Below are 22,089 nucleotides of genomic sequence, written 5' to 3'. Positions count from 1 at the left end.
TAGTCTTGTAATATTTGAGGCGATATATTTGTCTAATGTCTTGATGTTAACATTATTTTTTTTAATTTATATTTTTTATAGAATGTTTATTATCAATTGTAGGTTCAATTACAGCTTGATAATTGTTTCAATGTCTTTTGCGGTGCGATAAATCTTTCTTACTAATAAACGTACATTTGTATAGTACGTAATGTTTTGAGCTCTTCTTTCGAATGTAAAATTCCTGATGAAAAAAAGAGATGAATATGTGGAATATATACCGACTGTACAATGTTTAGTAAGGCTGTATATTTGGTTTTTTTTTAATCCTTAGGCAAATTGAAAAATTATGATCACGGTATAAACTAACGGTAATAACAAAGTTGTGTTTGTTCCTTCAAACGAGGCGTGAAGAGGCATCTTGCGGGCCGGCAAGGCGAAGGCGGCTAGTGCAGAACATTCTTCCCGACTGTACTGGCCAGCGTCGCGTTTGGACTCTACTACCACTTATCATCATGTGGAGTAGAGTCATTTGCCCTCCCGGCAAATATATAAAAAAAAAGTTATATATAATCTAAGTATTAAGTATCAATCTCCGTACGTGAACGTATTAATCGTGTTAATTATTACATTGGACAAAACCTTAATTTGTAATTCCAGCTGTAACTGATTATATAAAGTATTTTTGATAGATTTCGAATCTGACTTCTGAAGTAATGATGAGTGCGAAATATTAAATATTATTATTGCTTATAATTTCATATTTGTGAAATTTAACAAAAATAAATTGTATTAAATGTTATCATTCTTAATATTAAAGTTTATTAATCTTTATTTATTTTTTTACACCTGCAACAATATCTCCAATGGCAATTAAAAACACAATTTGAAATTGGAACTCCATTAATGATACGACAGTTCCACTTGTTCCATCGTTAGCCCATTTGTTTGCCGCAACGCGACCTAATCCCGGCCTTGTTCCGGGATAATCCGGGATCACGAATCATGACACTATTGTTGTAAGTGTGAAACCGACACAAATAGGCCTACGGCTTTACGCGACCCTAATGTTACCCCATCATTGTGTTTGATATAAGAATTTAGTCTTTGTGGCATAAGCTAAAGATTTAATTTAGTTTGGCAACTATTCAGTCGTGGTATCGCCGAAATAAAAGTATTTTTTTTAAAGTGCCCTAAGCATAACATAACATTATGAGTCTTATTGTTATTAGGAATTAAGTACTTTTTAACTTATTGCTTAATTTGTATATACGACAGTTTAGTTTAGTTTCTCTTTTGTTTTGGAACAAGAGATGTGCTTTTGAGTGAATTTTATTTTAAATGCTCATTGTGGGGGGCTAATAACGAGATTATTATTTGTATTTAGGGAGGATTGTTCAAATATTGCTATTGCTTGTTAAATGAAACGGCAAATTTGCTCTTAGTCAGCCGTATGTCTCTATTTTTATGGAAAATTAATTTGCACACATATTTATGTGTTCTCTACATAACTTTTAAGTAAGGTATAATAACTTATACCTTATATGCACCTACTGCTTCCATGGGAATACAAGGTGATGATACTCGTGGAAGTGTATATGTCCGAGTATAACCATGAGCAAGCCGCAGCTTTGATTCTCAGGGAGTAAAACATGCTACAGTTCTGGCGACGGTCTCGGACCTATTTAGTAGCTGGCACGAGCGAAGGCATTGCTCACAGGTGCACACAGGTGTTAAGTTAAGTAGCACAAGATAGAACAGCGGAAGGCATAAAGTGTTAACCTGATGATGACAAGAGAGTATTCTAAAGTGAGCACTTTTGAAAGTATTACGTGATTTAATTGAATGTAAATAATTTATACATGTAGATTCTACCTAGAATAATGATAAAGAAACTCTGTAGTTACCTTTTTTCACTAATTAAATATGATACACCTCCTCCTCGAACAGGGAGAGGAGGCCTTAGCCCAGCAGTGAAGTTACTGAAATGATGTAATCAACAATATATAATAAATCATCTTTATAATCTTGTGTTGAGTTCAATTCAAACATATTGGCAGATATTTATAACAGTAATTAATACTTAACGTTCGTTACTTTTTTTAAGCGCATCTACCATCTAGGAGGGTTAAGCGCATCTACCATCTGACCTTAAGAAAGTACCGGGTACCGACTGGATGCGGAAGGCGGAGGACCGGGAGCTTTGGCGCACCGTGGGAGAGGCCTATGTTCAGCAGTGGACTACGAAAGGCTGTTGATTTGATTGATTGTTTGTTACTTTGCCCCGCTGGCCTGCATGTAAGCATCATTAAATTATTTTAGGACTATTTTTTTCATATAAAAACAGCAGTAACTGGAATAAAACCACGGAACTATGAAATTATAAGTAAATTGTAAAACGCGATGCAACTGCTGGGTATTATGCAAAGAACCACTAAACCTTATTGCCCATAACGTAAACGTCAACGTTTACGACATTAGACTACGCCTAACGGTCTACTTTAGATGTCACGACGTATTTACGACACGATATCTTGAAAAATTAAAACGATAAGTATTTATTTTATGCATATATATATGTGATGAAATTTTAATTGCACTTAAAAATTTGATTTTTAATGTAACGTTTTATATTGCAAGCAATATTTTTGAGTATGTAGAGTGACATATGCTTTTTCTTGCTTTATATATTACTTACACCAAAACGCTGTTTTTATGTCGTTTTTTACACCCAAAGGAAATTTTATAGCGATGAAAGTACATTTTTATATATTTTTTACTATTGTTATTTATATTTGATTTTAAATTTTGTTTTAAGTACAGTGAAGAGTTTTGATTATTACCACCAATTTTCTATGCATTTGCTTTATTGTTTCTAGGGAACAAAAAAAAACTAGTCCTATTCCAGAACATACTCTACCCGCGTACCATTTGAATTGGCTCAGATGTTTTGGTGTTATTAAGTAACAAATAATCCATATATTAATATTTGTAAGATGAAAGAGGCATAATAATTTTTACATTTTTCTCTTATTACAGAGAAATAACGTAGCAAATACAACTTACAGTGCGAGGAAGATGGCAGGCTGGAGGTCTGGCCTAAAAGGACATCATGGCTTGAAAACTTGCGCCAATGTTTCGGGAAGAGAACAACGACTCTAAGAACAGAAGCCTTGGATATTGAAATCGTCCTAATGATTGCCAACGTTTGTGTGGAGAGCTAAAAGAAAAAATAAAAAAAAATCAATTGATTATTGGTTTTTTGTTATAAATTTGTAATGTGTATTTTGTTTTTTTTTTTTTAATTTTATATATTATAAAAATGTCTAAATAGTTTCAACAAATAAATATATATAATTTTATTGATTATTTAAAATCTAAGAAATACTAAAGTAAACTTATGGCAATTCGTTAAACGCAAATAAGTCGTATCGTCTTCATTCCGCTACTTATAAAACCATTTTAAGCAGTCTCTATATCCGTTCGATAATTATCGTCGATACACATTGACGACACCCGCGGGCGCTGTGAGACACGAGTAGGTACACTTTAATACGATGTAAATATATTATTTGCGGGGACAAACCGACGAACATTACGGGAATTGCTTTCGTTTTATTTGACTTAACTTATTTATCTGTCTCGTTCTAATCACGTAATAAAGAGGGAGTGATCTTATTGTATCGCTTTTAATATCAAGTTGAGTCGAATATAAGTATGACATAAAAGATCTTATATACTTACTAGGGGAATATATTAGAGAATACACACTTATATATGTATATAAAATATATTTATAATATTTTCTTGTGAATATTGGCAAAGCAGGCAGAGCCGAGAAAGCCCAGGTTGTAGGTTTAACCTGGCGAAGCACCAATGAATTTACATGTGCTTAATTTGTGTGTATAATTCATTTCCTCCCTAGAGGTGAAGGTACATTGTTAGGAAACCTGCATGTGGCAGAAAAAACAGCTACATGTGTCTCCACGCTAAGCTCAGAACTTTCTTCTTCGATGGGTTCAGATTACATACCATTTGTCATAAAAATCACCAAAAAAGAATATGACAATTAAGTGGCGTAAAATAAAATTTATACAAGATATTAACCCTCGTAATAGTTAATGTACAAGGGGAAAATAACTACAATGACATAAAAGCTGATATTAAACTACAGCGCTGTTCTGTCAGAACTCACTTCATCACCCGTGAAATGTTGACAACCTACTTATGGTTAGGTGATATACGATTTTGATGCGTGTATGCTTTAAATGTTATAATTATTATGATCAATATCGCATACCACTTTCTAAAATTTCGCGACCGTTTTCTAAGAGTTTCTTCTTACGTAATAGCACTGGTGTTTTTTTTATATAATATGTAATGTATAGATAAATGCACTCAAAGAATAATTTACCATTTACCTTTTCAGTGATATTTCGGATTTTGTTTTAGGATATCCATATTGCTCAATATAAAATTATATATCTAGGTGACCAGCGCTTTACTCACGGACCAGCTCCCGTCATATTTCAGAATGAATAACAATTTCTATAGTTCTTTTTTTCAAAAATGAAGGGGAATTACATACACAATTTTTACCTCCTTCATACTACCTTAGTGGTTAAATTTTAAAAAATCTTAGGTTAGCACTAAGGAAAATTTTTCTGTGTAAAAGGAACCTGTTTGTAAATTTTTATGGTGCTCCAGTAGTTTAGAACTGAGCGTTGATATGTCAGTAATATGCGTTGATATGCCATTTTTATTCTTTTATACAGATAAAAATGCGCGGAGTTAGAATGAGTTAACTTCCGTGAAGGAATGTATTTAATTAGTACCTATGTTTATTAATTGGTTTAATGTACTAATGAGTTTTGGTGGTGTTCCTCGGTAGTATCTACATTCCAAGAGTAATAGCTTTACATTAAAAATAATCTCATCAAATGTTGATTCTGTGTCTTGTAAGAGCCTACTTTAAATAAAGCCTACTCGAATAAAGTTTATTTTGAAATATTAGGCGATTCTGATCTATGAAGTGTTTATTACAATACATTTTTCTGATTAAAGTTGTATTTATGGAGAAAATATCTATTATCAAATGATTGTGATAATACTTGCGATTGTTTAGAGAGCAATCAGAGAGAGAGAGAAAAGACATTTTTTTAATAGTTTTAAAAATTAATTATTAAAAATAATAAAATTAAATAATAAATAAAATTTTTAAGTAAAATAGCAGGTTCCACCGAGATTTGAACTCGGATCGCTGGATTCAGAGTCCAGAGTGCTAACCGTTACACCATGGAACCTGTATTTCAATCGGTGAAATTGTACAATGATTATTTTTAAATTAATTTTTGATGAATAAAATAGCAAATTACTACATTAATAATATATGCAATAACGTGTCGACCCAAACGTAAGAGTAATTAATTCATACGAATAAAAATTCTTTTGAGTATTTAATTAAAGTTTCCTTTTTTTATCACCAGTAACTGGTTAAGATCGTACTGTATTTTTAGAACTAGTACGGAATTAAGGAACAATTTATTCTGTTTTATATCTGCGGAATAATTTAACGAATTGGTTGAATTGACAATAAAGCTCTATTTAACTGGTAACAAATCAATGGAACAAATTGTTAGGGATCATGCCCTTCTTTCTTCCTTGTGATCTAAGTCTCACTAAATCTTTATTAGCCTTGAGATAGCTCTAAGCACGCGATCACCTTGTCTTTATATATCTGTATTATTGAATTTAATTTGTTTCATATACATAACGCCTCTATATAATCTAAATATATTTATTTGTATTGTAGGTTTATTTTCGACAAATTTCCACTTTTTTAAAATAAAACTTAACACAGACAATAAAATATAGTGATAGTATACAAGAAACTAAATTATTATTATTAATACAATAACAAATAAGATATTATTGTATAAGTAGCGCCTGCAAAAAATATAATGCAAAATTTTAGGAGTGTGATCGAAAGCTTTGCTTTATTTTTTTATTAAAAATAGCCTTAATTAGGACTCATAATATATCAAAATATAATTAATTTCAATGCATAAAACGGTACAAAAAAACATATCGGATGAAAAGCAGTTTTTTAGGAAATCTTAAAAATTTAGTTAAAATATTAAATAGCATTGCTTATATAGTAAAAATAAAATAAAAAAAAATCAGTGTAATGAATTCGTACTAATAATAATTTATTCATAAAAACTAACACCCCCAGAATAATCAAAATATAAAAAAATTTATATAAAAAAAACGTTTTAAAATCTAAAGCTACCATACATTAGCTACCAACAAAATCAGATATATAAACATCGCATGCGAGAGCCCAGTACCAACCGTCCTATGGGACGTCCATGCCATTAATTATTCCCGCTAACCACTTAGCTTTCGACACGAAGCTGTATTGCAGACCAATGTGTTTTAATTTTCACCCAATAAATAAAGTAATTTCCCATGAAATATGCTAGAGCTATATATAATGACTAAAGTTTTCGAATACATTTACATAAAATATTAAATGCTTGGAATAAAAGAGGCGATAAGTATTATTTTATTTTACTAAGCTTTTTCAAACAATAATATTTAACAATGTCATATAAAAACATTTATCATGTCATTAACATAAAAGTTAATTTATTTCAAATATCAATACATATATCCTTGAACTGTCTGTCTGTATTTTTTATTATAGAACAGCTAGGTGGACGAGCATTGGGGCCACCTAAAGGTAAGTAGTTCAACGCCCATAGGCATTGGGATAGTAAGAAATGTTAATCATCATTTGCGCCATCGCCTATGCGCCACCAACCTTGCTATTTAAGATGTTATGTCCCTTGTGCCTGTAATTACACTGGCTCACGCACCCTTCAAACCGGAACACAACAATGACAGGTACTGCTGTTTTCCGGTAGAATTTCTGGTGAGTGGGTGGTACCTAACCAGACGAGCTTGGACAAAGCCCTACCACCAGTAATCTTAATATACTGCCTCTTTAATCTCTTAATAAACTTAATATAGCTATTTGCGAGTAACCAAAACTAAAACAATCATTTTTTTTTTAGTTTAGACTGCTAATAATTTAAATATTTCTATGTATAATTGAAAGATTTCCATCACAAACTGAATTCCACGTTGGCGAAGCCGCGGATTTTGCTACTATAAAATATACGTGAACTAATATGTGTGATCGAACTTAGTATTTCAAATAAATCACAATTGTCTTCTTATCAATTCCGTAGGATTGATGTTTTTCTTTTTATCTTATTAATATCAATTGCTAAAATTATTGTCTTTATTTTTGGTTTATATTGTCATTATATTAATTTTTATTCGTTACGGTACCATTCAAACAGTTATTATAATACCGTAAGAGTGTAGAGTTTTTATTATTATTACAGAAGTTTTGCAACGTTTATGTATTTGACTATATAATTTGTTATGTTTTTTTTTCTAACACACACAATATCTATATACAAATGTCATACATAAATGGATGTTGGAAAGACTGATTGCGATTTATGGACTACGACACCGTATGACAGAATACTATGAAACATTTTCCCATGTCAACGAATATCTATGTGATTATTTTCATGAAGAAGGCTTATATACTTTCCACGTTGTAGTCGCTGCTGACGCTGCAGCACTTCAAGACTTATTCCTTTAAACTGAGAACCCGGACAATTGGTATAAATATACAGACAGGATATCTGCTGGGTTTTGCTAGTAATATAAAAGAAAGATGTTTGTAAGCTTTCGTTATATTTTTAACATACATTGTAGAGGTTCCATGGTGTAATAGTTAGCACTCTGGACTCTGAATCCAGCGATCCGAGTTCAAATCTCGGTGGAACCTTCTATTTTACATAGTTACAATACAAACAAAACCTTAATATTATATTATTTTGACTAAGATGCGAAGTGAAACATGAATACCTATTATTAACAGTTTTACTAAAACATAAAATATCCTCGAAAGTTAAAGGACTTATTTATATGCATATATCGAAACCTTTATTACTTTACAAAATTAAGAAAAAAACATTTAGGTATAGGGGGGCATCGTTTGGGCAAGGTGGTCACATCTATAATAAGTTAAATAAATTAATATCAAGTAAAAAAAAACATAAACTAGACGTGTGGATATTGCAAAATATATTTTAATAATTTAATTGTATTTAATTAACAAAGCCGAGATGGCCTAGTGGTAAGAACGCGTGAATCTTAACCGATGATCGTGGGTTCAAACCCGGGCAAGCACCACTGAATTTTCATGTGCTTAATTTGTGTTTATAATTCATCTCGTGCTTAACGGTGAAGGAAAACATCGTGAGAAAACCTGCATGTGTCTAATTTCATTGAAATTCTGCCACATGTGTATTCTACCAACCCGCATTGGAGCAGCGTGGTGGAATAAGCTCCAAACCTTCTCCTCAAAAGGGAGAGGAGGCCTTAGCCCAGCAGTGGGACATTAACAGGCTGTTACTCTTAAGTGTAGTGTCTAACCTGTTCTTCTTTAGATTTTTTTGTATAGATATTGTACCCCAAAACAGCAGTACTTGTTATTGTTGTGTTCCGGTTTGAAGGGTGAGTGAGCCAGTGTAACAGGCATATGGGACATAACATCTTGGTTCCCAAGGTTGGTGGCGCATTGGCGATGTTAGCGACGGTTAACATTTCATACAATGCCTATGTCTATGGGCGTTGGTGACTTACCATCAGGTGGCCCATATGCTCGTCCGCTAACCTATACTATAAAAAAAGAATCTGCAATCTGTCCAACAGTAATTTAAAATTGAGCTTGATCTTCAAGAGTGACGATTCAAAAGTGTTTGAAAGAGCCTTCTCGAATAAAGTTACACAATTAATTTTCATTAATTCCATTAAATAATTTTGAATGATATCACTATGATTCTAAAATGATATAAATATATTAACATTTTAGGTTCTTGCGCAATAATTGCCTACTATATATACCAGATTAGAAAATTTTCTCGGTTATATACAACAGATCCAATGAACTCAATTCGATTTGAAGGCTTATAATCCGCAGTCGGGTCCAATTTCATCACCATATCACTTTCCGATATCACCCTTCCACAATAGACGCAGACGCCATCAAATTTATTCAAATTGTACCGTGTCGCAGCCGCAATTTTGTCACACCTGCCTTAATAATTCTTCAAGCTAAACTGAACTATATTTCTCATAAAGTAAAGTATATTTTACAATATCTATATTGATTCCTCAATTCCGAACAGCACTATATGATTATGGATAGAAATTCTTATTCCACTCAAAGTAACATCCGTTTTCTCTTAGCAGAGGTTCACTCGTCTTCAGCGAACGTGCTATTCGAGTATGAACCTTATTTAGTTACGAGTAGTGCTCTTAAGATATAAGTGTGACTATTGAAATGTGAATGCATGAATTACGCCTGCAAAGTCTTTTGTATCAACGCATTTCGATACTAAAAGCTATGCGACGTGATGACTTACATACATGGTATGGCGTTAAATATATTTAAAAGTTGTTAATCGGTGTCTCGTTATGTTGACATAGGAAAAGAGTGATGAGGTTATGAAGTACAGATATATAAATATAAGAAACATATATATATATATATATATATATATATATATATATATATATATATATATATATATATATATATATATATATATATATATATATATATTAAATCAAGGTAGGCAGATTGGCAAATTTGTCGTCTAAACAAATATTTTACTTGCAAATAAATAATTTGTTATACTTTACATTCATTTTTGTTCTGACGCAAGGGTAGTCTTTCTCCTACTTTTCTTTTCTTTATAATATAGGTAGGTAGACTGGCATATGACGGTAAGTGGTCACTACCGCATATATACATTGGCACTATAAAAAACATCCCTTACATCTTCATCGGCAAGGTTGGCTTTGGGATCTAAAGTGTTATGTTTCTTGTGCCTGTAATTAGACTGGCTCATTTATCCTTCAAATCGAAATAAATCAATACCAAGTATTGCTGTTTGACGGTAGATGATTAGAGATGTGATTAAAGGATGGAATCTACTCGGACGGATTAGAACAAAATACCTACCACGAAGAATGTCCTATCACATGAAATTGATAATTTCGATAGATGAAGATATAAAACATTCGCGTTTACCAAATCAACCAACACATGGTGTGACATTAAAAAAACCGGCACGGCTCCAATAAGATGAAATTCCTACGGCGTGTCTTCAACCAACGTTCCTTTGCCGTCGATAAACGAGTTTCGAAACGTCCGCAAAGTGTAATGTCGACGTCGACGCTTGCAAAGTTAACTTTGCCGAATTTACATAAAGATGGCACGAACGGTGAGTTTGTGACGCATCGGAATCAAGTTAGGGGCGGAGTTACTTTAAAACTGTCGCTTAGTTGAGACGCAGAATCCGTTTATACGATCCGAGTTTTCGCGAGTTAGAGTTTAAGGAACGGCGCTTATTTTATCGACACTTATAATTTTTAAAAAATTAAAAATTAATTTAAATCGCGTTTTTTGTATCTTATATACTATTATCTACTATTCAATAATAATAATAATATATAACGATAAAAATTATTATATAACTAAAAACGTAAACTATAATATATTTTCTATTTATGTTAGTTTATTTTATTTCTTAATATAATTAAATCCATTGGAATATAAACAAGATACCCAAAAACATTAGGATAATAGTAGGTAGTAAAGTAAAGTAGTAGTAGTAAAGTAGGTAGTACATGGACTTTTAAAGGCATTTACAACAACACAATTAATAATAGTACACTGAACTACTATAATAAAAGTAAAGTACATAAGTAAGTTACCTAAGTCCTTCACCAGATCAGCTCAATGGTACCAATCTTTATACACTCATTCAACTGCTCCATGGGCTGACCACGCTGCTCCAATGCGGTTTGTTGAAACATATGTAGAAGATGCAAATATCCTTCAAAATTCATCGGTAAAGATTCACTAATCACAGTTTTAGTTTTATATGTTGTATGTAAATATTGGGGATAAACATATTGTTGTATAAAGAATATTTCATATTCACTTCACTTTGACTAATTTATAGAACTAAGTACATTAATTAACATTTTCAGTTAAGAAAACCAGGTTCTTAGTCTTAATTAAATACAGGAAAAAAATAAAAATCATATGTGGGTAGTTTGGTTGTGGTTTGGTATAGAAATATCTATGCGACAGAAACTAAAACGATTAACAACTAGATGTGACTGACATAAATGAATTGATGTAATTCGTGTATTAAATTTTACATGTATTTTTGTTTTTATTTTTATATAAAAACAAACCTGCATGTGTCTAATTTCATTGAAATTCTGCCACATGTGTATTCTACCAACCCGCATTGGAGCAGCGTGGTGGAATAAGGGCCAAACCTTCTCCTCAAAAGGGAGAGGAGGCCTTGGCCCAGCAGTGGGATATTAACAGGCTGTTACTGTTACTGTACTTACTGTTTGTATATAGGTAAGATATACAATAAAAACTTCATTATTTATTATTATTATTATTATTTCTATTTAACTTTTAAAGTTTCTCTTCTTTCGAAGGGTTTAAACCTAAAACGCGGGCTGCAGCCAAGCGTTAAGGAGTGCTGCTTATATTAAAAACGTTGATGATAAAGTGGATGATGATATAAACTTTCGGGTAATACGGCAGGTGTTAAGGATTACGGCTTTTTGAAGTATATGGAGGACATATGTTGGTATTTGTAAGATGTTCAGACTTTGTGTCAAGGATTTTGGCACGATACCTGTGGATGATGGGACTATTGGGACTATGTGTACTGTTTGTGCTTTCCATTGCGTTTTAATTTTTATGGCGAGATCTTGGTATTTATTTAACTTTTCAAATATTGTGGTTTGTAAGTTATGTGAATTAGGAACGGCTATATCGATGAGATAAACGATTCTATTGATTTTATCATGAACGGTAGTATCTGGTCTATTATAGAATAATAACTGACAGTTTTGTCAGTTATTATTGTTCTGTCCCAGTAGATTTTGTGGTCTCTATTGTCTGATACACTTTCCCGCTTATATTTGTAATATGGATTCATTTCTGTTATAAGTTTATATTTGTATGCTAAATGTTGGTGTATGATTGCAGCCACTTGATCATGTCGATGCTTATAATCAGTCTGTGCGAGAGATTTGCAAGCCCCCGTTGTGTGTTGAATAGCTTCAGAGGCTGCGTTACAGTGTCTAAATAAGTAAGTAGGTTGATTATGATCCTTCATTACTAACTTCCTATAGTTACGAGTTGCTATTATTTGGTCTTGAATGGCGAGCATAAAACCTTCGGTCTCAGGGAACAGTTCTCCTCGTTTGAGCCATTCGTTCGACTTCTCTTTGTCGACGTGGGGTTGGTGCAAATAGGCTCGGTGCCTCCCATGCAGTGTTTTTTCAGCCCATGCCAACATTTGTTGTTATGTACTTATGATATGTTCGTTTATTTGAGTGTTTTTGTCATGTAGGTTTAATGGTGTAAGCTTTTTGTCTATTTCTGTTGCGTGTCTATGTAGAAGTGAGTGTTCGGATTTATCATGGAAGTATCCTCTGAGTGAGAGTATCTGCTTATTGTGTATGTCTATTAATCCCCTTCCTCCTTCTTTACGTGGTAGTGTGAGCCTTTGAATACAAGATTTTGGATGATGTTTCCTATATTTAGTGAACTGAGTGTTTATAGTTCGCTGCAATTTTTTTTTATGTCACTTTTTGACCATTGTATTATTCCGAAAGAGTACGTAAGTAAGGGTATGGCAAATGTGTTAATAGCTGTTATTGTGTTTTTAGAGTTAAGGTGTGTCTTTAATACGAGATTTAATCGGTTTAATACGAGATTTAATCGGTTATTATTATTATTATTATTATTATTATTATTATTATAGTATACAATTCGACCAATTTATCGAGAGGTACAGTCCCATCTCTATTCATCTCCAGAGGCGTCCAAGTTGCGTATTGAGTTACGCGCCCTCTCGGTCCAATCGTATCATCTGCCTCCAAAGCCATTATAATATCCGTTGCCGGTACATCGTAATCTTCTTATTTACATAATAGCACTCCAGTCGCTTCTGTTTGTGTTCAAGATATTGTTATTAATAAGTGAATATCAATGATCAATATTTTATTAATATTATCTACCGTATCTAAGAGTCGCCTACCTATATGTTTTTTTTTAAAAATCGAACCTGACATTCCATTAATTATATAAAAAAATCGTGATACTAACAGTTATATAAGAACACGTGAAACTAAACCGTTAATTGAAGGTTAAAATTCGGGGAAACACCGCTGAATTGTCATTGTGCTTAATTTGTTTATAATTTATTTCGTGTTTCCGTAACAGCCTGTGAATGTCCCACTGCTGGGCTAAAGGCCTCCTCTCCTCTTTTTGAGGAGAAGGTTTAGAGCTTATTCCACCACGCTGCTCCAATGCGGGTTGGTAGAATTCACATGTGGCGGAATTTCAGTGAAATTAGACACATGCAGGTTTCCTCACGATGTTTTCCTTCACCGTAAAGCACGAGATGAATTATAATCACAAATTAAGCACATGAAAATTCAGTGGTGCTTGCCCGGGTTTGAACCCACGATCATCGGTTAAGATTCACGCGTTCTTACCACTAGGCCATCTCGGCTTTTTTTTTTTTTTTTTTTTTTTTTTTTTTTTTTTTTTTTTTTTTTTTTTTTTTTTTTTCGTGTTTGACGAGGTAAATGTATCTTTTTTATATAAAATAGGTTGGCAAATTGGCAAACGATCACCACCGCCCATAGACATTTGCGTTGTAAGAAATATTAACTTACTCGTATATCTATGCGAACCATGGGAACTAAGATGTTATGTCTCTTGTGCCTGTAGTTACACTTGCTCACTCACCCTTCATACCGGATCACAATAATACTAAGAATTACTGTTTGGTGGTACCATCAAGTAAAATCATGCCGAGACAAATTTGTGTCAAATAAAAAAGCCATATGCCTAACCATCTCTACTTCACTACCTCTCAACCTTCTCTGTTTTCATTATCAGGCACTTTTACTTTACCACACAAAAATCTGAATGCATGCAAAATTTCATGATGATCGATTGGCTAGTTAAGATGTAAATTCGTAACAAACAAATAAATAAACAAACATTAGTAATAATACGAGTAAGGATTTGTATAATGTTCTAACTTTTACAGTTTGGTTTATTTATTTCAATGCCTTGCCAACGATTGAATCCAAAATGGTAGATATATACGAATAGAAATAAAAATAAAAGCGTTGAAATCATTTAAGGCTACAGGGGAAATGCTGCATTCTTGCCACCATTCCACGTGATCATGATTTGCACTGTAGCTATTTTTAATTTTTATTTGTAGATATTTAAGGCTTTAAAGTAAATAATTCTGTAATTATAAAAGATTGTATTATTATTTTGACATTAAAAAATATATAGGTTTCTACTCAAACGGGCTTGCATAAGGTCATTAAAACACAAATTATATTTTACAATTCTTATAATTATTAAATCAAGTAACTAACGAAGTCGTTACAACTTAGATACTATATGTACTAATTATATAGATAACGAAATATTATAGACATACATATGTGAAATATTTATTTTTGGATCATTCATAGTTAATATACAATAGGAATTCAGTATATAATCGAGAGGAACAACAAAGAGTGGGAGTATATTTAAATAAAATAATGTAAATATATAATTGGTATATATTTAAGCACAGTATATTGGCTGACATTCTATCACACGCACATTCTTCAATAACAATTCTATCAGGGGGCGTATTTGAATTCTCCCTGTAATTGATTCGTCGCGGCGCTCTTTGAATTTCAATGAGAGATTAAACTGGTGTAACTCACCGACGTGACAGCCGTAAATCAAACTGCTAAGATGGAGATATCGAGAGCTATTTACTTTTGAGATAATTATATATTTATATATATGTCAGTGTTATTTAAAGATTGTTCGTTGAATTTTAATTATATTCCATATTTAAATTAAATATTAGTTATTTTAATTATATATGTATAAAATTTCCGTACTTTTCCGAACTTGTGAACAATTTGTGATTTTGCTCACGTGTTAAGAAACGTTATGATGTTCAAATTCAGGCATCATAAACCAACAGTAACAGCCTGTTAATGTCCCACTGCTGGGCTAAGGCCTCCTCTCCCTTTTGAGGATAAGGTTTGGAGCTTATTCCAGCAATTTGCTCCAATGCGAGTTGGTAGAATACACCTGTGGCAGAATTTCAACAGTGGACATTTAAAAATCAAAACAAAGACTTTTTCCTCTCTAACATTTCTTCTTTCAAAACAAATGCTTTATCCTCTCTAACATTTCTATCACGAATTCCTATACCAGATTTAAACGACTTCTATTGATAAAAGTTATAAGATTTCTTAAATATCAAACGGTCAATGTATTTATGAATCGTTTATAAAACGATCCCATAATATATAAAGTCTGTAGATCATGAAATGTGATTACTGTTGTAAAAAAATTAATCGTGCAGAAGTTTATGCATCGTCATAAATACGACAAAACCATACGTTATTTATGAGAGGCAATACGATACTAAGTGATAGGACGATAAAGTTTATTTCGACTAACGTGCGTCGAAGGTTCTTTCTAATATACGGTTATCGAATATCGGTGTCGTTTTAATCGATTATATCGAATGTTTATCATATTTAACGTATAGTAAATAATAACCGCCTCTAAATATGCCTCTGCTTGGTCTCTTGAAAAGAAGGTTTTTAATAATCTCGACTGGAGTAGGCGTTCAGGGCTGGTTAACAGGCTAGTGTTTCTGGTGGTAAGACTTTGTGCAAGCTCGTCTAGGTAGGTACCACCCGCTCATCTGACATTCTATCGCAAAACAGCAGTACTTAGTATTGTTGTGTTCCGGTTGAAAGGTGAGTGAGCTAGTGTAATAACCGGCACAAGGGACGTAACATCTTAGTTCCCATGGTTGGTGGCGCATTGGCTATGTATACGATGGTTAACATTTCTTACAATGCCAATATCTATGGACGTTGGTGACCACTTACCATCAGGTGGCCCATATGCTCGTCCGCCTTCCTATTATATAAAAAAAAACTAATGCAAGTAAATTTCATTACGATGTTTTCGTTAAACGGATTAACAGAAATCAAAAACGTGAAATGTTCAATGTTGCTTTGTCAGGACTTGAATTTGCGATTAATATATTAATTAAGTAAACTAAAATATATATTTATATATTTTCTTTGTACCTATATAATTTTCTTTTATATTGAGTTCTGACTTATATAAGAAATTAATAATCCTATCAGAAAAAATATATAATATACACATAAGTAATATTAGGAGCATATAAAATAAACTGTATGAAAACATTTTATCAAATTATCGATTCAAACTTATCTGACGTTGAACGTAAACTGGAAAGCTGTATGACACTTAAAGGGATACCCCTTGAGAATCAATGTGTATGGAAGCGGAAAATTATGCAAAGAGTAACGTGGTCAAACTTGAGGGTTCTTTTATGAGAGTATCAATATTTTATTAGATATGTACTTCGAATCAATCATTCCCGTACATTTTACATTCGAATGACGTTTTCATGTGACATTCAATCATTATATATCAACCGTGTATTGCTTGCTTTTATGTGATATCAAAATATAGTGGTACAAAAACGGTTCTGGTCGTTTTATGTAGATTTTTATTTATCGTGGTTTTTATAATCAAGATTAGTTTTTCTTATGGATGTGATTCGTTCACAAGGATCAAAACCGTGTCAAAAAGAGTATGTCGCATGTGAGAACTAATAGGAATGATTTTATCGGCGCGTAACTCAAAAACGATCGGTTGTACGCACGGGCAGTGGTGACCACTTACGATCAGGTGGTCAATTTGTCAGTCTGCCATCCTATTGAAAATATTAATGAAATAATTAATGTATTTAAATGAAATATTTAAAATAAAATAAATAATATATATATAATACATCTATAGTAATAATACATCTATATATTATTATTATAGATGTATTATTATTTTTATTACAGAATCTTAAATTATCATGTATTTAACAGTATATGTTAATGAGTTGTTTTTTCTCATAAGTCTAACAAAGATCTTTAAGTCATCATGATTACAATTAGATGAATTAAAAATATAGGTTCCACCGAGATTTGAACTCGGATCGCTGGATTCAAAGTCCAGAGTGCTAACCATTACACCATGGAACCTCACATATGGAAACACCAATTTAATGTATAGATTCTTTCGCCTTTCTCTTTTATATGAAGATTTGGGGTCAATAACACTATCCAACGAAGATACACGTTATATCGTGACGTGTGTCACGGTGAAAGGATATATTCGCTTTAAAATATATTTAAAATCAGTAACAGTGACAGCCTGTTAATGTCCCACTGCTGGGCTAAGGCCTCCTCTCCCTTTTTGGGGAGAAGGTTTGGAGCTTATTCTTATATTTAAAATATAATTGTCTATTTATCTTATAATTATGATCAACAATTGGAATAAAACAGTGCTAATTAAAGTTAATGTGTAGGCATAACATAGAGTTGCTACAACCTGGAAAAAAAAATATATATTTATTACATATATATATATATATACTTGGAAATAATATAAGTTCTCAATGGCGATAGCGACCTGAAATTGCGATTATTTTAACAATCGTATTTTTGATGACTTTAATCATTTTTGTTATTCTCTAGATGCAAGCCATACCATATAGTTGTATCTGAGTAATGCAGTAAGCAATTAAAAAAAAGTTATACTCGTATCTTTTAGGAAAACGAACCACCGCTGTTGCTATTTTTTACCTTTCGGAAATCATTATTTACTCCCTTTAGTTACCCCTCCCATTGGTAATCCGTTCTTAGTGAGTTTCTACATCGCAAACGAAGTAATTGTGCAAAATTTCAAGTCGATCTGGCGTATAGTTTCGGAGATCTCGCAATGAGTCAGTGAGTGGTATTTTATCATATTGCTTATAACAGAGCGAAATGATGATTGGTGATTTATATATAAAAATGACTAATAACATATTGATGTCGTAAATAAATTAAAACTTCATTTTAATCATAAGTTTGTAACAACTCTATGATATATATTTTTGATAAATTTATTTAAAAGTACTATAATTACTGAACTACAAAACAAAATACCTCTCCTGTGGAATTGCGCCCAAGACACTATTGCCTATAGCGAACTTTCTATCAAATCAATTAATATCAGCTAGAACCTAAATAAAGTTAGAAGGTTCAAATTTTTAATGAGCAAGTTTCAGCTCTGGCGTATATACAGTTTACATAATGAACTTTCATATATGTACTACAAGAATACAAAGTTGTTTAATTAAATGAAATTGTTTCTTTCTGTTGTTCAAAGGATTAATTCCATTATATAAAAGGGGAATTATAATAGTAACATAAGATGTTATTAAAATTTAAATTAAAAAAAAGTTTTTGGAATATTACGAATTCTAATTCTATTTTTCTTATTCAAAAGTCTGTGCTGAGAGTCGATGCAGTAATATAGTTCAAGAGGTCAGAATCAAACTTGAGACTTTCACAACGCCAGGCTCGTATACATTTGCGCTATTGGGATTTAAAATATCTGTATATTATAAAATATTAACATCCACTAGATAAAGACAGATTTTTTTTATTATACTCTTAAAGATTTTATGGTGTTGTCTCATATAAAATAATCGGAACGACAATTACTATGTATAATATTAAATTCGGCAAATACCCAGGGAGAATATTTGTGTTTTTGTATAAAATAATATAAGACTCAATCAGATTGCAATACATAAAGTTAGATATAATACGAATTATTAATAAATATTACTAAAGGCTATCTGACATTTCATTTAATAATCTACATTTTAATCTGGCAACAAGAACATTGACAGATACGCTTAATGGCGGGAAATTGATTTACTTCTCTCACGTTGCACAGCGTGGTTGAATAAATAATTAGATTAAATGATTGTTAATAAGGAATCCTTTTATTGTAATAAATACACCAGTATAAGTAATACGTTTTATTATTTGTTAATTTTAATATCATTAAATATTTGAAATCTTTATAAATCTAATTTAAACAAAATATCATAATTATGATCGTTAATTCGACGACAGTCGTTCAGTTCTCCTTTTTTATAAAAAACTGCAGCGGTGCGGGAAAACGATTTTTTATCTTTATCACTAAGCTCTGAGTTGAGATCAAGTTATTTCAGTTATAATTAGAAGTTTTAACACGTGTAATTATCCGTTACGTTTTGCGCCGCCTATTGTTCGTTGATAGTACAACCTTCGGTTCTAGAATAAATAATGCAATAAACTTCCTCTCTTCTTCCTTTATTCATCATTTTTATAACAGAACATTGCAATTCTTATTTACTTTCATTTTAGTTAATATAAACTATAATGTTACTAAATTAAATAAGTCTTATTACTTTTCTACATATTTTGTTTTTTTTTTTTTTAGTTTTTAAATTAAATTCAAATTTTGATTGCCAGCAAAAATAAACGAGTTTGAATATCGGTAGTGACACAGTCCTGTAAAGAAATATTAACATACATAAGTGCTAAAACAACTGTTCAAACACAAAATATAGAATACGAAGAAAAACAAGTAATAGTTTATACATAAGATATATAATATGTACATTCTGTGTAAATGTGTGCGATATAAAGTAGATGAAATTAAAAAAAATGACCTAAAAAATATGATCGTATATATCTGCGTCAAAACACACTAATTAACTACCTAAGGATTTTCTTTAATTATTTTGTGAATGTAATAATTAAGCAGTCTAATTTCATGATTCCGTTTTTCAAGTGAATTTAATTTTTTTATTAAGAAAAAATTTGGAAATATGAGTAAAATATCGAATCATGCAAAAACTTAACTTTATATAATATTTTCCACTTTTCAAAAATGATTGTGGATTGTATTTCGACCAATGATCGATAACTAGTTTTTTTAAATATAAGAAAAAATAAATATACCCCTAAATGGATAGCTAAAAATAATTTTCGAATCGAAAGAAAAGAAAAATCTTCACAAATCCATTTGGACCACGTGAGCCAGGGTTGAAATCTTGAATCTCGCGGGCCACGCAATCATCAGCCAGTCCAGCGTCCAGCATACATTATTCACAATACTGATTGCGTATGAAGTCCGGACACACGTGTATGCCTTGAATTATATATGACTGGCGATTCGGACCAGGCAGGGATGGACTAGATGTTTTGTTAGATGTTGAATAATTACTTATGATTGTATTGTCTTTCAATGCCGCTGATCATGGGCGCCCCGATCTAATGTTGGTGTAATAATACATACCATTCAAAGCAGTGCGTTATACCTCCAGCTTGTCAACCAGTAGCATTAAAACTAAGAAGTGTTATGCTTAGGTAGGTTAGGTAGGACTCATTCGACCTTTGGCTTAAGCTTGCTCCATATCAAATTTTATCAAAATCGGTTCAGCGGCTTAGCCTCGAGAAAACGTAATAGAGAGACAGTGTTACTTTCGCATTAATAATATTAGTATGGATTAAAGACAAAACTATTGTAGTAATATTTAGTTTTTAGTTCTTTTTTTTTGTGGGTTAAAAATTCTCCATGATCCATGAATATAAGTTTTAAGATAGTCTGTTTACTAGATTGTTTCTAAATTTGACCTGACTTCTATGCATCCTCTGCTTGATAATGGGAATTGTAGATTTAATTGGCTCAAGCAATCATTCTGAAATAACCTAAGTGAAACGAAATAGCTAATAATATAACAAACATAAGACCTTTTTAAATTGGTTTCTGAGCCAACCAATGAGACACTTGATCAAACAACTGATCTAAAATGAAAGTAAAGTGAGTAATCTTTAGTATAAAAGTCTTCGCACGTTTGTGAATAATAAATTATACACTTTCAACAACCGGTTCCATGGTGTAATGGTTAGCACTCTGGACTTTGAATCCAGCGATCCGAGTTCAAATCTCGGTGGAACCTGAGTTTTTATTTGAATATTAAGTGACACATAGTTTATTTATTATATTACATTGATATTATTGAAATATATATTGTACGAGGTTTAAATTGATGGTTGTTTGTTTTTATACATATAAGACTTTTTTTTCGGTGTCTAATAAATATAAATTTAAAAAAATCTTAGGATCTATATGAACCTTAACGTATTATTTTGTATAATTATTAACGGTCTTGATTATAAACGTTATTTATCAAGTTATTATTTAAATAATTCTTCTACTTTCATGGGTGATTAGTTAAACGATGCTGTGTCTTCTTCTTTCGAATGTCAAATCAATAATGACAGAAAGACTGGTATGTGTGTTTAACTAAACAGCCGTTAAGCAACGTTTATAACCAAGGCTGTTAATTTTTTTCGTCTTAGTATTTATATAATTTTTGCGATTAGAATAAATCTGTGAAGGACAATAAATATTTTGTTGCCTACATAAATTTAAAAAAAACATTAATAAATGAGACATATTACTATTGTTAAAAGTGAAAAAGAGCTTACTTGAATAAAGTAAAGTTTTATTTTCAATTTGATTTTTACAATCAGCTTAGATGTTAAGATTGCATTGTCAACAAATTGCTATGATATTTACAATGGTAGGACATTTTTTATCAGAGTACGTTCCTGTTTTCGACAATAGCGTGAACGCGCCCAATACGCAGTAGTGCGTGCTAACAGACGTTTAGCGTCCGCCGTGCTCCCGCGAGACAGTCTCCTTCCCGCTTTATTACTAAATCTAACTCTGCGCTACTTTACTATATACACGATAATATCACCCTTAATACAATCAGAATAAGACTAAAAGTTCCTTAATATAAAATTTCAAATTTAATTGCTGTCGTGGAATTATAGGTTTTATTGTAAATACGGTAAGGATAAAAAAATATATCTTTTTGTAAGCCTTGCGTAATCATACATCATACAGAGCTTATGTGATAGAATAATTGATGAGGA

The 22,089-nt window shown here is 31.8% G+C and overlaps 4 non-coding genes across 4 annotated transcripts; 2 read left to right on the top strand and 2 right to left on the bottom strand.

Moving 5' to 3' along the window:
- Window positions 1–5,210: 5,210 nt before the first annotated feature.
- Window positions 5,211–5,282, bottom strand: Trnaq-cug (transfer RNA glutamine (anticodon CUG)). Its single transcript has one exon. It is a non-coding gene; the product is annotated as a tRNA-Gln (tRNA).
- Window positions 5,283–7,780: 2,498 nt separating this feature from the next.
- On the top strand, window positions 7,781–7,852 carry Trnaq-cug (transfer RNA glutamine (anticodon CUG)). The gene has a single exon. It is a non-coding gene; the product is annotated as a tRNA-Gln (tRNA).
- A 9,377-nt stretch (window positions 7,853–17,229) lies between these two features.
- Window positions 17,230–17,301, bottom strand: Trnaq-uug (transfer RNA glutamine (anticodon UUG)). Its single transcript has one exon. It is a non-coding gene; the product is annotated as a tRNA-Gln (tRNA).
- Window positions 17,302–21,032: 3,731 nt separating this feature from the next.
- On the top strand, window positions 21,033–21,104 carry Trnaq-uug (transfer RNA glutamine (anticodon UUG)). The gene has a single exon. It is a non-coding gene; the product is annotated as a tRNA-Gln (tRNA).
- Window positions 21,105–22,089: the final 985 nt, after the last annotated feature.

This window comes from Nymphalis io, chromosome 3 (genome assembly GCF_905147045.1).
Source record: "Nymphalis io chromosome 3, ilAglIoxx1.1, whole genome shotgun sequence".
Classification (NCBI taxonomy): Eukaryota; Metazoa; Arthropoda; class Insecta; order Lepidoptera; family Nymphalidae; genus Nymphalis; species Nymphalis io.
Note: the sequence above shows the minus strand (reverse complement) of the source record. Positions and strands in the feature narration are given on the sequence as shown.